This window comes from Theobroma cacao, chromosome 7 (genome assembly GCF_053813885.1).
Source record: "Theobroma cacao isolate CCN51 chromosome 7, ASM5381388v1, whole genome shotgun sequence".
Taxonomy (NCBI): domain Eukaryota; kingdom Viridiplantae; phylum Streptophyta; class Magnoliopsida; order Malvales; family Malvaceae; genus Theobroma; species Theobroma cacao.
Genome location: NC_142645.1, coordinates 9594913 through 9611315, shown reverse-complemented (window position 1 = coordinate 9611315; position 16403 = coordinate 9594913). Strand labels below are relative to the sequence as shown.

The window sequence follows — 16403 nt, the reverse complement described above, 5'->3', positions numbered from 1 at the left end:
ACTATATGGGTCGTCTTTCAATTTTCACTCACCCGGGGCGATCTTTTGGTTCATGTGATAAATCTCAATTTTTAGATGAGGATGAGCTTTATGCTGCTGAGTTATATGTTTTAATGAATTATGAAAAGATGCTCCCATATATAAAGTAAGTACCATTACTTTTTTAACTTGATAATACCTTATAATAAGATTGAAGTTTATCACGTAGTCGTGGATATTATGATAAGATATTTGATGAAATTGTGAAAGGAGATGTTGTGAAAATTTCGGAAGAGGAATTAGATAAAGTACGTGATGCGAGATTCGTTTAATGGTTTAAAAACTAAGTTTCCTTAACATACAAGTGAACTTTTAATTAATCATTGACGAATAAATTATGTAATTTATTATTTTATTCTCTTGTATCTCATGTTTGTAGGTTGCAAAGCATAATGAGGAAATAGACCAACGTATAATTGAAATCTCTTATGGTCCCGAACGTATGATAAGGTGTTACAGTGGATATTTTGTAAGTGGTTTCAAGTTTCACACCTTAGATTACGGTCAAAATCGTAAGACAATGAATAGTGGGGTTTGCATAAAAGGGAGTTTTTACAATGATCGTGAGCGTGACTTTTATGGCATCTTAGTGGATATAATCGAGTTGGAGTATTTTGGTATAGGAAATAGAGTTGTTCTATTCAAGTGTCATTGGTTTGATACTGAAAAAGGAATAAAGGTAGATCGATTGCATGGTCTTGTTGATGTGAATTACAACTCAATACTGGCTAGTAATGAACCATTTGTTTTAGCTGCCCAAGCTCACCAAGTTTATTATAATAGTTATCCATCAAGAAGAAGAGATCGACGTGATTGGTGGGCAGTATTTAAAACAAAAGCTAGGAGTAGATTTCAAATTCCTATTAGTGGTGATAGAGAAATTGAAAGTGATTTGAATGAAGGAGTATACCAAGAGGATTTGTCCAATTCAATTACTAGTACTCAATTAGAGGAAGTTGATTTAACAGAGTTAGCGAGTGGTGATTATGAAAAGGTTAATCTATCGATTGAGGATGAAGAAGATGATATCGATAAAGATGAAGATGAAGAAGATGACATGGAAGGAGAAGATAATGAAGATGATGATGAAGATGAATATGAAGATGAAGATGATGATGAAGATGAATATGAAGATGAAGATGATGATGAAGATGAATATGAAGATGAAGATGAAGATGAAGATCATGTGAAGCACGACGATTGTGAAACTTATAATGATGATAGTGATAATAATGCAGAACATGAGTTTGATTATTAAGGAAGTGAATGATGACTGTAGGTACGTACAATATTGGTTTAATATTTTCTTTTGTCGGTATTGTTGAACTTTAATTTTATAATATTAAAGTATTTTGACATGATGTAAAATTAAAACATTTGAGTTAAAATCAAGACATAAATGTTGAAATTAGTTAATATATAATTGCTGCTTTGCTTCTAATAATTAAGAATTATGTGTCATTGATGTGAATTGATGTTTTTTATTCTGTTATAATAATAATCATATTAATAATAATTGCTAATGGGATTTTAACAATACAATATTGCAGGAACGATGGTTAAAGGGAAGCAATCAAAACCGAGACCTAGGTCTTCATATGCATCGGCAAGTATGGCTGTGCCTACAAGTTCCCAAGTGTGTGATGATATATCCATTCCACAATAGGTGCAGCAGGAGAATAATGATGCGCCATTTGAGACACAGTCTTTGTACGATGCATTTGCATAGCAAGTAGAAAATGAGACATCTACACATGATATTACAATATCCCCATCTATTGATTTAGGTGGAAATGCAAATGAGGAATCGTCAAGATCAAGAGGTAGGGGACCCAGTGTAGGACTACAGACTCTTGTAGATCCATCGGACAGACTGCGTATAACTCTTATTGGGGATAGGTATGTTATCTTGTTAAACTTGTTATATTTTTCAACTCAATTTTAATTTTTTTAATTTAATATATACAATTATTTGAAATATTTTACAAGCACTTTTTTCAAGAGAGGGGTCACATCTACAATAACAAGGATCATCAAAAATCACTCTCATGGTCCATGGTCAACATGGAGGAAAGTCCCTAATGATATCAAAGAGTTAATGTTTCAAAAATTTCAGGTATTATGTTTGTTATATATTTATTAAGCGTTTTCTTTTCCATTAATTTGTATAACTTTGTTAAATTATTGTATTACAAAATGTTGTAGGAAAAATGTGTTTGGTCTACACATAAAGATGTTTTAATTCGACGCATATGGGAAAAAATTTGTTCTGATCGATTAAGAGACATGCTTTCAGAAGAAAGGCATAAAGCAATGACTGAAGCCAAAACTAACAACATTACAGAATGCAGAGGCATGTTGAGGGAATGGATCACAAATGAAATATGGGACACCTTGATCGATACAGTATGGGGTACAGAAGAGTGGCAAAACAAATCGCGAAAAGCAAGGCAAAATCATTTAACGCAAAAAGAATGAAGCATTTCAAAGCACACTGACGGTTCAGTTCCATTTGTGGTTCATGCAAAAAGGATGATATGAATTAATGTTACTCAGAATTAATATGTATGTTTTCCCATGAATTTCATTTAAATTGTTCAACCGTAGTTGGATTTCGATTTTGCTATACATGTTATATATATATCAGAATATATATATATATATATATATATATATATATATATATATATATATATATCGATTATGATTGTTTAAATATAATTGTTAATAAATTCAGGCAATTGAGTTGAAACGAGATGTTACCTTCTTGGAAGTGTTCAACCGTACTCATAAGCGCTCAGGTGGTCATGGTGATTTTATTGATAACAAGTCCAAGTCTACGAGTGTAAGTAAAAATTCATTAATTTTGACTATTTCTTCTAAGTTGATGTTCTACTTCAATATTAATTATTAATGATGGTTTTTATGTAGGAAATGTATAATTCTGTACTATCGCAGAAGTATGGCGATGAGTCATCTTCTCAGCCAGAATTCAATCCACATGCTTGGACTAAAGCAATTGGAGGGAAGGAGACTACACGCACTCACGTGTATGGGTTTGGCACTCGTGTCCCTATTACAGCATTACTAATTGGAACACAATCCAATGTAGCAACATCTGAGTCTACGTGTGGCCCTATCAACTCAAACTTTAACAGTCTCACAAATGCATTGGAAGAAAAAGTGGAAAATCTTGCACAAAACTTGAATAAGATACGTGACAAAATACGTGGAGAAATACGTGAAGAAATGAGAAATGTGATGGCGGAAGGCATGAGTGAATTTATGGCACGTATGGAAACCATGTTCATGAGTAATGCACGTTCAACCCTTGACGATGCGGGACCTTCAAGACTTGACAAGTAAGAAAAAAAATTCCCTCACATGATGTACAATTTTTAGTGCAAACACTTGGATACTTTTTAAGGATGTTATGTTTAATATTCATATGTATCAAACTATTTTATATATTGTGTGTTAAGGATAATTTCTAATTAGATGTTAGGACTTGAATCTCAATTTTGTAATGTGTTTTTCTTTTATATATTTTACAGTTGTATGAGAAATTAAATTTAGTATCGAAAACAAAAATGGTAATTTTTTCTGAAAATTTATTATAAAAATAATATGTCAAAATATTTCTGACGAAAAATTCCGTTGGTAATATTTTTTCAACGGAAATTTCCGTTGAAAATGCCAAATGTTTTTCCGTTGGAAATAGAATTTGCAACGGAAATTTCCATTGGAAATAATTTTTCCAACGGAATTATTTTCCAACAAATTTCTAAAAAAAATTGGCAAAATTTCAAATTTCCAACGAATTTCCAACGGAATTTCTGTTGAAAATTTCCAACGGATTTCTAACAAAATTTTCCGTTGAAAATTTCCAACGGAAACTATTACCCACAAGGCTTGTACCGACAAAAAAAGACCTATTTCCAACGGAAATTTTCGTTGGAAATAGCCAAATTTTTTGTAGTGATAGCTTGAATTGTATGTTATTTGCTTGATTCTCTATCCCATTTGCCATCACTTTGAGAGATAAAAAGTATGCCAATTTAATCAAATGGTCTGGGATGGATTTAAAGTAGGGGCAATGAAAGCCATTATTAGACTTAAATACCATCACTTTGAGAGAGAAAAAGGATGTGAATTCAATTCAATATGTTAGGAGAGTAGGGCAGTCGAACCTATTAGACTTAAATACCATCACTTGGAGAGATAAAAAGTATGCCCAATTCAATCAAATGGGTTATATGAGGGATTTAGAGTAGGGCAATGGAAGCTATTAAACTTTAGTACCATCATTTTGAGAGATAAAATAGTATGCCTAAAGATGGATTTAGATTAAGGGTAACGAAAGAAATAGTAATTAATACTATTATTAAAATCAATTGTTGAGTTTGACATTGTGAGCCAAGTGATATCAATTTAGATGATCAAATTTAATTAAATTACATAAAAATTTTATGCAGGGGCAATGAAATGGTTTGGGATGGATTTAAAGTAAGGGCAATGAAAGCTATTATTAGACTTAAAAACCATCACTTTGAGAGAGAAAAGGATGTGAATTCAATTCAATGGGTTGGGAGAGTAAGGCAGTGGAACCTATTAGACTTAAATACCATCACTTGGAGAGATACAAAGTATGCCCAATTCAATCAAATGGGTTATAAGAGGGATTTAGAGTAGGGCAATGGAAGCTATTAGACTTTAGTACCATCATTGTGAGAGATAAAACAGTATGCCTAAAGATGGATTTAGATTAAGGGTAATGGAAGAAATAGTAATTAATACTATTATTAAAATCAATTGTTGAGTTTGACATTGTGACTCAAGTGATATCAATTTAGATGATCAAATTTAATAAAATTCATAAAAATTTTATGTAAGGGCAATGAAATGGTTTGGGATGGATTTAAAGTAGGGGCAATGAAAGCTATTATTAGACTTAAATACCATCACTTTGAGAGAGAAAAGGATGTGAATTCAATTCAATGGGTTGGGAGAGTAAGGCAGTGGAACCTATTAGACTTAAATACCATCACTTGGAGAGATACAAAGTATGCCCAATTCAATCAAATGGGTTATAAGAGGGATTTAGAGTAGGGCAATGGAAGCTATTAGACTTTAGTACCATCATTTTGAGAGATAAAATAGTATGCCTAAAGATGGATTTAGATTAAGGGTAATGGAAGAAATAGTAATTAATAGTATTATTAAAATCAATTGTTGAGTTTGACATTGTGAGTCAAGTGATATCAATTTAGATGATTAAATTTAATTAAATTCATAAAAATTTTATGTAGGTGCAATGAAATGGTTTGGGATGGATTTAAAGTAGGGGCAATGAAAGCTATTATTAGACTTAAATACCATCACTTTGAGAGAGAAAAGGATGTGAATTCAATTCAATGGGTTGGGAGAGTAGGGCAGTGGAACCTATTAGACTTAAATACCATCACTTGGAGAGATACAAAGTCTTCCCAATTCAATCAAATGGGTTATAAGAGGGATTTAGAGTAGGGCAATGGAAGCTATTAGACTTTAGTACCATCATTTTGAGAGATAAAATAGTATGCCTAAAGATGGATTTAGATTAAGGGTAATGGAAGAAATAGTAATTAATACTATTATTAAAATCAATTGTTGAGTTTGACATTGTGAGTCAAGTGATATCAATTTAGATTATCAAATTTAATTAAATTACATAAAAATTTTATGTAGGTGCAATGAAATGGTTTTGGATGGATTTAAAGTAAGGGCAATGAAAGCTATTATTAGACTTAAATACCATCACTTTGAGAGAGAAAAGGATGTGAATTCAATTCAATGGGTTGGAAGCGTAGGGCAATGGAACCTATTAGACTTAAATACCATCACTTGGAGAGATAAAAAGTATGCCCAATTCAATCAAATGGGTTATAAGAGGAATTTAGAGTAGGGCAATGGAAGCTATTAGACTTTAGTACCATCATTTTGATAGATAAAATAGTATGCCTAAAGAAGGATTTAGATTAAGGGTAATGGAAGAAATAGTAATTAATAGTATTATTAAAATCAATTGTTGTGTTTGACATTGTGAGTCAAGTGATATCAATTTAAATGATCAAATTTAATTAAATTCATAAAAATTTTATGTAGGTGCAATGAAATGGTTTGGGATGGATTTAAAGTAGGGGCAATGAAAGCTATTATTAGACTTAAATACCATCACTTTGAGAGAGAAAAGGATGTGAATTCAATTCAATGGGTTGGGAGAGTAGGGCAGTGGAACCTATTAGACTTAAATACCTTCACTTGGAGAGATACAAAGTCTTCCCAATTCAATCAAATGGGTTATAAGAGGGATTTAGAGTAGGGCAATGGAAGCTATTAGACTTTAGGACCATCATTTTGAGAGATTAAATAGTATGCCTAAAGATGGATTTAGATTAAGGGTAATGGAAGAAATAGTAATTAACAGTATTATTAAAATCAATTGTTGAGTTTGACATAGTGAGTCATGTGATATCAATTTAAATTATCAAATTTAATTAAATTACATAAAAATTTTATGTAGGTGCAATGAAATGGTTTGGGATGGATTTAAAGTAAGGGCAATGAAAGCTATTATTAGACTTAAATACCATCACTTTGAGAGAGAAAAGGATGTGAATTCAATTCAATGGGTTGGAAGCATAGGGCAATGGAACCTATTAGACTTAAATACCATCACTTAGAGAGATAAAAAGTATGCCCAATTCAATCAAATGGGTTATAAGAGGGATTTAGAGTAGGGCAATGGAAGCTATTAGACTTTAGTACCATCATTTTGAGAGATAAAATAGTATGCCTAAAGAAGGATTTAGATTAAGGGTAATGGAAGAAATAGTAATTAATACTATTATTAAAATCAATTGTTGAGTTTGACATTGTGAGTCAAGTGATATCAATTTAGATGATCAAATTTAATTAAATTCATAAAAATGTTATGTAGGTGCAATGAAATGGTTTGGGATGGATTTAAAGTAGGGGCAATGAAAGCTATTATTAGACTTAAATACCATCACTTTGAGAGAGAAAAGGATGTGAATTCAATTCAATGGGTTGGGAGAGTAGGGCAGTGGAACCTATTAGACTTAAATACCATCACTTGGAGAGATACAAAGTCTTCCCAATTCAATCAAATGGGTTATAAGAGGGATTTAGAGTAAGGCAATGGAAGCTATTAGACTTTAGTACCATCATTTTGAGAGATAAAATAGTATGCCTAAAGATGGATTTAGATTAAGGGTAATGGAAGAAATAGTAATTAATAGTATTATTAAAATCAATTGTTGTGTTTGACATAGTGAGTCAAGTGATATCAATTTAGATTATCAAATTTAATTAAATTACATAAAAATTTTATGTAGGTGCAATGAAATGGTTTGGGATGGATTTAAAGTAAGGGCAATGAAAGCTATTATTAGACTTAAATACCATCACTTTGAGAGAGAAAAGGATGTGAATTCAATTCAATGGGTTGGAAGCGTAGGGCAATGGAACCTATTAGACTTAAATACCATCACTTGGAGAGATAAAAAGTATGCCCAATTCAATCAAATGGGTTATAAGAGGGATTTAGAGTAGGGCAATGGAAGCTATTAGACTTTAGTACCATCATTTTGAGAGATAAAATAGTATGCCTAAAGAAGGATTTAGATTAAGGGTAATGGAAAAAATAGTAATTAATACTATTATTAAAATCAATTGTTAAGTTTGACATAGTGAGTCAAGTGATATCAATTTAGATGATCAAATTTAATTAAATTCCATAAAAATTTTATATAATAATTAAACACCATATAAAATTTTTTAAAATTATTTTTTATTAATTGTGCTTTTTTCTTTTATTTGACATACACATAAAAAGAAAAAAAAAACCTACCTTTGTTTGCTCCACAAAAACTATTCTCTCACCTTCTTCTCTTTTATTCACACACAGTGGATGTGCACAAATTCTAAGAATTATTTATAAGAATGTTACAAAATTTTAATTCTAAAAAAATGTTATTATGTTGGCTCTTTGTCTCAATCAACCACCCATTTGGTTCGTTTCCTTATTCTTCTTCTTTTTTTTTTTTCTTTTTGCTTTTAATTTGATCGGAAAAAGTCGAAAAATTGAAAATTTTTTATTATTAGGTATGTTGGAGATTCGAAGGAAGAAAATATGAACTTGCTAAGAAGTTAAAGATGATAATCGTAAATCACCGGTGGTTTGAAGATTGTATAAAAGAAGGGCAAGCGTTTGCCTGAGGCTCCTTATATGTTGCAAAGGTATTTACTTATTTGGCTTCTAATTTTTGAGAACTTTTTTGTAGATCTATAAAAGTAGATTATTTTAGTTCAGGGGTGTGGAATTATTGTAGTTTGTTTGGGTTATTGTGCTGAATGAGGATAAATCGTACATAAAATGATTGATTTTAGCTAAATGAGCATTTTCATTCCTTGATTATGGATGAATTGAATTTTGAGGGTATGAAAATGCCCATTTTCCCCATACTTTTTCCTATTTACTTTCTAGGAAATGAGGGAAAATAGCTTTTTTTTTCTTTTTTTTTACGTTTTCTTTCCACTTCTTTCCTGTATCCCTTTTTCCTTATTTCAAATATAGTAAGTATTTGTTTATTTGACCCATGAAATGCCTGCGTTTACTTTCAAATTGGAAAATGTTAACGAGTGGCTATGCTAACCAGTTAAGGTGCTTTCCATTTATAGAAATATTTTTGTATGTAACGTACTGTTTCTCCTAGAATTCGGTGAGAGCAATGCATTGAATGAAAGCATATTTCTCAAGTTTGCACCTTAAATAAGTTCCCCTAAGCAGTCCTTTAATTGAAGTTCTCAAATTTTCTATGATTGTGCTAGTTGGTCACTGCTTGATAATATTTGAAGTTAAGTGTCAGAAATGGTTGAAATGTGATGGTGTTGGAGTCATACTTGTAGGTTTTGATTTTCTTTGCAGTGGAGAAGAAATGGGACCTTTGTTGCTGGAGATCCATGATCTTGCAAAGGGGGATGCCTTGACTTAAAAATGAAAAGTGTTCTCAGACAAATCGAATGTTCATGATGATATTAGAGATGAAACAATTGATATTGGCTATGGAGGTTCTGGCTTATCCGGGTGGTCCAAATCTGCATTGTTGGATGTGGTAATTACATAAAATTCTCTTCTTCATTGCCTTCTCTCCCTCCCTCACTCTTGTCCTGCTTTCTCTCTCTTTAGTACACACCCCATACAAACTCTTTGTCCAGATATATAATGCTTATTTCAGTTAGACAACTAAAAAGAACTTTGACTGATGATGTAGCATTTTTGGATGATTGTTTCATTTTCATGAATGCATGATGAGCTCTTCATTAGTGACTTGTAAACTAATATGAGACCAATTTGTAGCAAGGCAGAATCATTGTATGAAATAGACCAGATGACTTTAGTTATGGTCATAAACAAGTACGTCAATCAATGTAATTTTTTATATACTGCTTGTAAGATTGTTGTGGGCCCGTGGTTTAAATTTTTTATATTTAATAAACTTCATTAATCCAAGATATGAATTTTAGGCAACAACAGTAGTAATGTGGTGAGGTACCCTCTACATTTCATTGTAAAGTATGTCTGTTGAGTTGATGCCACTGCGTGGTTGAATTAGTAACTCTGTTCTGGCCCAAAGAGAGTAACTCTGTAAATGTTTTTTTTTTCTTTGAATTGTGAATTTGTTGCAATTGCCCTTTCAGGATTAAATTGATATAGGGCTTTTGAGTTGTTCTTGTCAGAACTATAAATTTATGTGTTTGTCTAGTAGATAGACTAAAGAAGATTTTGCTTCTTGAAAGCTTTGTTTTGATGGCTTTTGTACATGAATTTATGAGTGTCTGCATGCATGTGAGAGTGGATGGAATCCAAAGGGGGAATGTTTTGTTAGTTAAGTTCTGAATTTTTTAGTTGTAAGTACCTATATTGAGTATTAACTTTAGGTATAAATAAATATATAGCAGCTTGACAGCTTTCCTTAAGAGAGGCTGTATAGTTTGGAAATACATCACCAACGGAAAATTTCGTTGAAAATGCATTTTCAACGAAAACATCCGCTGGAAATTTCCAACGGAATTCTCCATTGGGAACGCTTTCCAACGGAAATTTCCATCGGAAATGAATTTCCAATGGAAAATTTCGTTGGAAAAGCATTTCCAACGAAATTTTCCATCGGAAAAAAAATTCTAACGGATTATTCTGTTGGAAATTCATTTCCAACGGAATTTTTTGTCGGAATCTTTTTCCCAACGAAAAATTCCGTTGAAACTTTCCAACGGAATTCTTTCCACAATAGTTTTCAACGGAATTCCAATGGGATGGCCAACAGAAATAATATTTTTTCCAACGAAAAATATTACCGACGAGGCCTTTACCTACAAAATTTCTAACAGATTTTTCCGTTGGAAATAGGCTGTTTTTTTTATAGTGTTCATCACTGACCTTTTATCCTTAGCTAATTGACTAGTACTTAGCTTAGACTAGAAACCAGTAGATTAGTTTTTGGAGTCATCGATGCCTCAGCCAAATTTATTTATAGATATGTAACTACTTACCATTTGATGTGGCAAATGATTACAAGAATATAAAAACTGTGAGACTAGACATGTTTATAGTTCGGGTAGGGTTCAATTGACACTTTTAAAATCAAGGTCGTAATTCGAATTGTTCGTATTAAAAATCATTTATCGTTAAAATATTAAAATATAATTTTAAATTAATATATTATTATTAATATCTTAAATATTTTAAAATTAAAATTAAATAAAAATAATTATTTAAAAATAAATTAATCTTGCTGCTGTATCTTGACATAGAAAATCTTAGTTGGGACTCAGAAAGTTAAACTTGGTTACCTTCTAGTCAATATTTACAATGAATTTTGAGAAACCAAAAAACCGATTTGACTTTTATTACAGATTTACTCAAAATGAAAAAAATACAATCTATATAAAAAACTCTATGAAATCTAAATTCAAAGTCCTAATCACTTAGCTCAAGTCTACGTTCCCATTTTTTCTTTAGTTTTAGATGGCCAAAGCATTATTTGTTAACCATTAATTATAAAAACCTATTTGATTTAAAATAAAAATATAAAACTTGGTTGAAGATAATAAACAAAATAAAAACTTATTTAAATAGTAATGGTAAATTTGACTTCTATTCCGTTATTTTTCATTCTAGTTTCTTACATGCATTTTTCAAAGCATGGTGCAGTCCCACTAGTCTAAACTTTCATATATATGATCAACGGATGGCAAGTCTATCCATGTTATATTCTCATGGCAGGCATCAAGTTAAGATTTCCAATGGATTTTTCTAGCAAATAGGTTCAACTTGTACTCTTCTAAACAATGTTAGCTTTTGTGGAGAGATCAAACTTGGAGCCGTTCCTATTTCACTGTCTTATCTAGCCCAATATATATATAGACTGTGGCAATAGAGTTTTTCTCATTCCGATTCACTATTGCGGGATGTTCAATGCTACCATATGCTCCATTTCTTACACAACAAAGAATAGGGTTTTACCTATGAAAATTCTTCCGTCACATACCGATAAAATCAAAAGTATTATCAATGAATTTTCCATTGTTGGTATATCTTGTTTTTTAGTAGTGTTATAATTTGACACATATGCAACATTTAACACACATACACAAAAAAAGAAAAAGAAAAACTTGTTACATGTTCATGTTTATCTCATTCAATTTATAAACTAAATTATTCAAGTACTAGCTAGATCTAAATTCAGACAATACAGAAAATGGATACAGCTTTCTGGTTAACCCAGTTCAGGTTTTCAGGTAAGTTAGTTGACATAAGTAGTAGTATCAAACTCTGATAGTATCAATTTGAATTTCATTCTGGAAAACAGAGCAACAGTCAAGCGAGTTTCTACCTAATCCTTCTGGAAATCTAGGATGTTTGTCTGTTGATGATGAAAGGGGAAGCCCCACCGAGTAATGGAAAAGTTTATTTCTCTTGGCTTGACTTGCATATATAAGAAAAATCCATTTTTCAACTTACTTTATTTCCAGGGTACCCATACATTGGTCCAAGCAAGTCACTATGTTTCGTGTGCTCAATTGTTGTTAAAATTCTGGATTTATTTTCCAAGTAGGATTAAACAAATACTAAAGATTCTTTGGTTAAATTTCCAAATTTTCACACATGAATTTAGAGCAATTAAATCACCTAATTAAACTTTTTATATTAATTTATGTGCCCTGCATTAGAATAAATTTACCACTTTATTTGGATGATTGGATCAAATTTATAATTCATTTTTAAATACGTGTAGCTTTATCATCATAGTTTTTCATTTGGTTCAAAATTGATCGAATTATACTAGAATATTTTTGTAGAAAATTTCTTCATTTCTTCACATAAAATATTCTTTTACCATTAATATTTGATAATTTTTTAACCAAATCAAAAAATACAGTGATGAAATTGCACCAATTCAAGATTAACGGTAAATTTTTATCTATTGATCTAAATAAAGTGGTAAATTTTAACCCTAGCCCATTATAAAGAAGAACCAAGTGAGATTTTCTTCTTGCTTGGGTTTAGTGACAGCATCAATGCTAAGAAAAAAATTATAAGGAAGACAATGATTCTGCTTTCTATAATTTTTTATTGGTTGGGTTTCCATTTTTCGCTTAAAATTATTAAATTCTTAGAATTGCTTGTTTTTAAAATGTTAAAGTTAATTTTAGATATAAACAAAGTCGAATTATTAGCAATGTGACAGTGTATAAAAATTATATATTAACTGTACATCAAATATAAATTCATTATTAAAACAACTAGATCTTGAACATGAATTGCGCCTATTGCATTTATACGCCCATCAGCAATAGAAGGAGGGACTTATTCCAGTTGTGCAAGGCCAACGCATATGTTTTATCAAAGCACTATATATAATCCAAAGGGACAGCATTTTGATGTCCAAAACGCTATATTCTCATTGAATCAAGATGAGATTTTTCATAAAGCTGACGAGTAAATGGAGCTTTCGAATAGTCTTCCACTCGAACTCTCCTAAACAATGCCTGGTTTCCTTCAGAGATCAAGCTTGGTGCAGGCCCTACTTCTCCATTATAGTTGGGGCTGTAGAACGTGGCAATCGAGAGTCTTTCTTTTTCAGAATTCACTGTTGCTCGATGCTCAATGCTACGGTAGACTACATTTGTAATAATCTATCATATGTATAACAATTCACTAAAGCTTTAATCACGAACTATTTTAATACAGGTCTCTGATATGAAAAAGTCTGAAGTATTTTACCTCTAAAGCGTCTCCGATGTTGACAATGAAAGCATTGGGGAGGGGCTTGACAGGAAGCCATTTCCCATCTTTCTTTACCTGGAGACCTTCTACTTCATTGACCTGATGCAGGATGGTGAGACCCGTGGCATCAGAATGAGGAGAAAGGCCAATTACCTGCTCTGGCTCACCACATGGAGGATAATAGTTCGTTCTCATTGATTGCAATCCACCTTCAAAGAACTCTCTCATTTCCTCAACGTTCATATTAATAGCTTCTGCTTTTTGTACTAGGATAGCCATGGCTAGTTTTTCCAACTCCAAAGAGTATTGATTCAATGTATCTCTAAACATAAGAAACTTAATTTGAGTTAGAAATAATCGAAATTGCAAATGCTTAGGCACATTGAGTGAGAGAAAAAGGACCTGAAAGGAAGAGGGAGCTTGGGAAATAAGTGGGGCTTCCTGGAATAGACAGGGAGGGTGGTCAAGAAGAACATGTCACCCCAATCAAGCTTTTGCTCGTCTGACACAACAAAGGCTTGCCCAAATCCTTCTACGTCTCCTGGATACAGCCAGTACTTTTTCTTCTCTTCCATTGCGAGGTTGAAGAAGTCTTGAATCTCTGTCTTCACTTTCTCCACTAGAGATAAACTCATTCCATGATTTATTAGCTGCAGATGTTGACAGATTAATCATTTTCTGCTAAGATTCAATCCCCAAGGTTCAACAACCACAACTCAAGTGGATCGAGTAAGCAATATCCATTGGAATGGCACACTGCCATTTTTCTTTTGGGTAAGATATACTAAAACAGAATTAATGAACCCACAAAGTATGAAATTACACTTCATATTGAATCAACATTTAACTTTAATGGGTTGTCAACACCTTGAGGATTTAGAACAGTTTCATTATGGTCTTTAAAGACAATAAATTGATGCATTCACATATGGCAAATAGCTACCAAAGAAGTGCATATCGAAACAAGAACCGATATTCTATTTAGGGTAAAATATCCCCACCGTTTAAGTTTTAATCCAAATTTCAGACGAATTTATTAGTTTTCGAAATTGATACATAAGTCCAACCATTAGTCAACCGTTAGTGTTTCTATTAATTTGATGACGTGACAATATTGAAAAGATAATTTTACTTTTTATTAATTTTAAAAATCACTATTAGTTTTTTTATATTGTCTATTAACAGTGTTTACACTTTTAGGACAGACTATTTATTTCTCATATTAATGGATCCACGTGAAATTATGTCTAAAAATTAAGAGGGGGTATTTTATCCTTCTATTTATCATAACTTATAGTAGGATGCACCATCCTATGAAATTTGGTGAGTTGAAAACAGATGACATTACTTTGTAATTTTATAAATTTTAAAAGTAATTTCTCAGTGTGTGTGTTAGCTTGATTTCATACATGCTTTTAAACATTAATTACCCTAAACCAAATAATTAAGGAAACAAAAACGAAAAAAAACATTGATAAAATTCAAACCACACAAATAAGTAGAATATTAAGAAGGGAGAAGGTTGACATTGATTAAAATGTCTCTTTTTAGAAATCAACCCCTCTCTTTTTACAATTTTTCATGTAGTAGCTTGACAATAGAAATAGCTTTAAAATCACAAAATTCAGCCCTTAGCCATCCACATAGTCGAGCTACCCATCTATGTCCATGTGAGAAGGCTTGAACATAAATTTTTAAGGCCTCATCTAGATGTCAATAAATATCTTATAATCAATACCCTACATTATGATTAAATAAAATAATGATACTTTATAATTAGATTTTGATAATATAGTTACTATCAATTATGCGTCAAGGAGGGTTCAGAAAGTGATGGGTCAAGTTGAGTTCGGGAAGTGATTTTAGGATATCTAGTAACCATATGAACCCGATTATAAATAATTTTTTTTATTTTAAATTTTAGATTTATATATATATAGTATAAACAAAATGTAAAAAATAATTAAAATTGACTATGATAAACCCTAAAACCATAAAAACTCTATGTTCCCTCTCTTCAGCCTCCACCTTAGCTCATGATCAATTACACTACAAAAGGAAAACCGACCTTCTCCTCCCTCTGCAAGAAAACTAAATTGACAAAGAAAAAGAACCTCCATCAGGGAAAAGATGATGCAAATGATCAAAGTTCAACGATGACTTGGTGTTCTAAAAATACTCGTATATCATGTTTTCTTTGGTGACAAAAAGCTACCTAAATTACTATATGTATTTGCCATGAATGCATACATATTCACCTGGAACAAGTGTAGAGTAAGGATTGAGATGGTATATACATAGAGCTAGTTGCACCTGGAAAAAACCCCATTCTTTGCAAGCAAAGTCAAGCTTGGCTAACTAAGAATCCATTGACTCTTTAGAAACCAAGCCTTCCATGTCAATAACCGGGATCTCAGATATCGAACCGGCATTAGAAACAATTGGTTTCTCCAGGTCAGGACGTAAGTACCTCGGTGGAATGGTGGCGATGGACTTTTTGGCCAACTCTTGAACAGAAGGCACAAGCAAGGAACTTCCATACTTGACAGCTTTGGGATCCATGTCAATTTTCTGCCAGAACAAAAGGATAAGCACTTCTCTCTTGTTTCAAGCTGTTGAATATTTTAGAGCAAAGGCTTGGATAGCAACTAATCCTATCAATCTGATTAGGAAAACTGAAATCTGGCCTACAGCTAATAATTTAAAATAGAAGGCTTGGATAGAAGGAACAACCATCTTGTCAAACCCAAAACCATTTGGTGTAATTTTATTAGGTAAAAAGTTTAGCCTCAACAAGTCATGCATGGTTATTTTTCATGGGAGAATCATGCCTCGACGCCACCTACCATTTTTTGAAAGAAGAATTCATCACTGACCTTCTATCCTTAGCTAATGGACTAGTACTTAGCTTAGACTAGAAACCAATAGATTAGTTTTTGGAGTCATCGATGCCTCAGCCAAATTTATTTATAGGTATGTAACTACTTACCATTTGATGTGGCAAATGATTACA

At 32.0% G+C, this 16403-nt stretch overlaps 1 long non-coding RNA gene and 1 pseudogene across 2 annotated transcripts; one reads left to right on the top strand and one right to left on the bottom strand.

Moving 5' to 3' along the window:
- Positions 1–7954: 7954 nt before the first annotated feature.
- Positions 7955–9426, top strand: LOC18594418 (uncharacterized). The gene is made up of 3 exons (XR_001928820.2): positions 7955–8113; positions 8206–8340; positions 9029–9426. It is a non-coding gene; the product is annotated as an uncharacterized LOC18594418 (long non-coding RNA).
- A 3630-nt stretch (positions 9427–13056) lies between these two features.
- Positions 13057–15985, bottom strand: LOC18594419 (protein SRG1-like; annotated as a pseudogene). Its single transcript, XR_016027504.1, has 4 exons — positions 15704–15985; positions 13793–14040; positions 13388–13712; positions 13057–13299 (listed from the first exon to the last, which is right to left on the bottom strand). The product of XR_016027504.1 is annotated as a protein SRG1-like (transcript).
- Between the last annotated feature and the right edge of the window lie 418 nt (positions 15986–16403).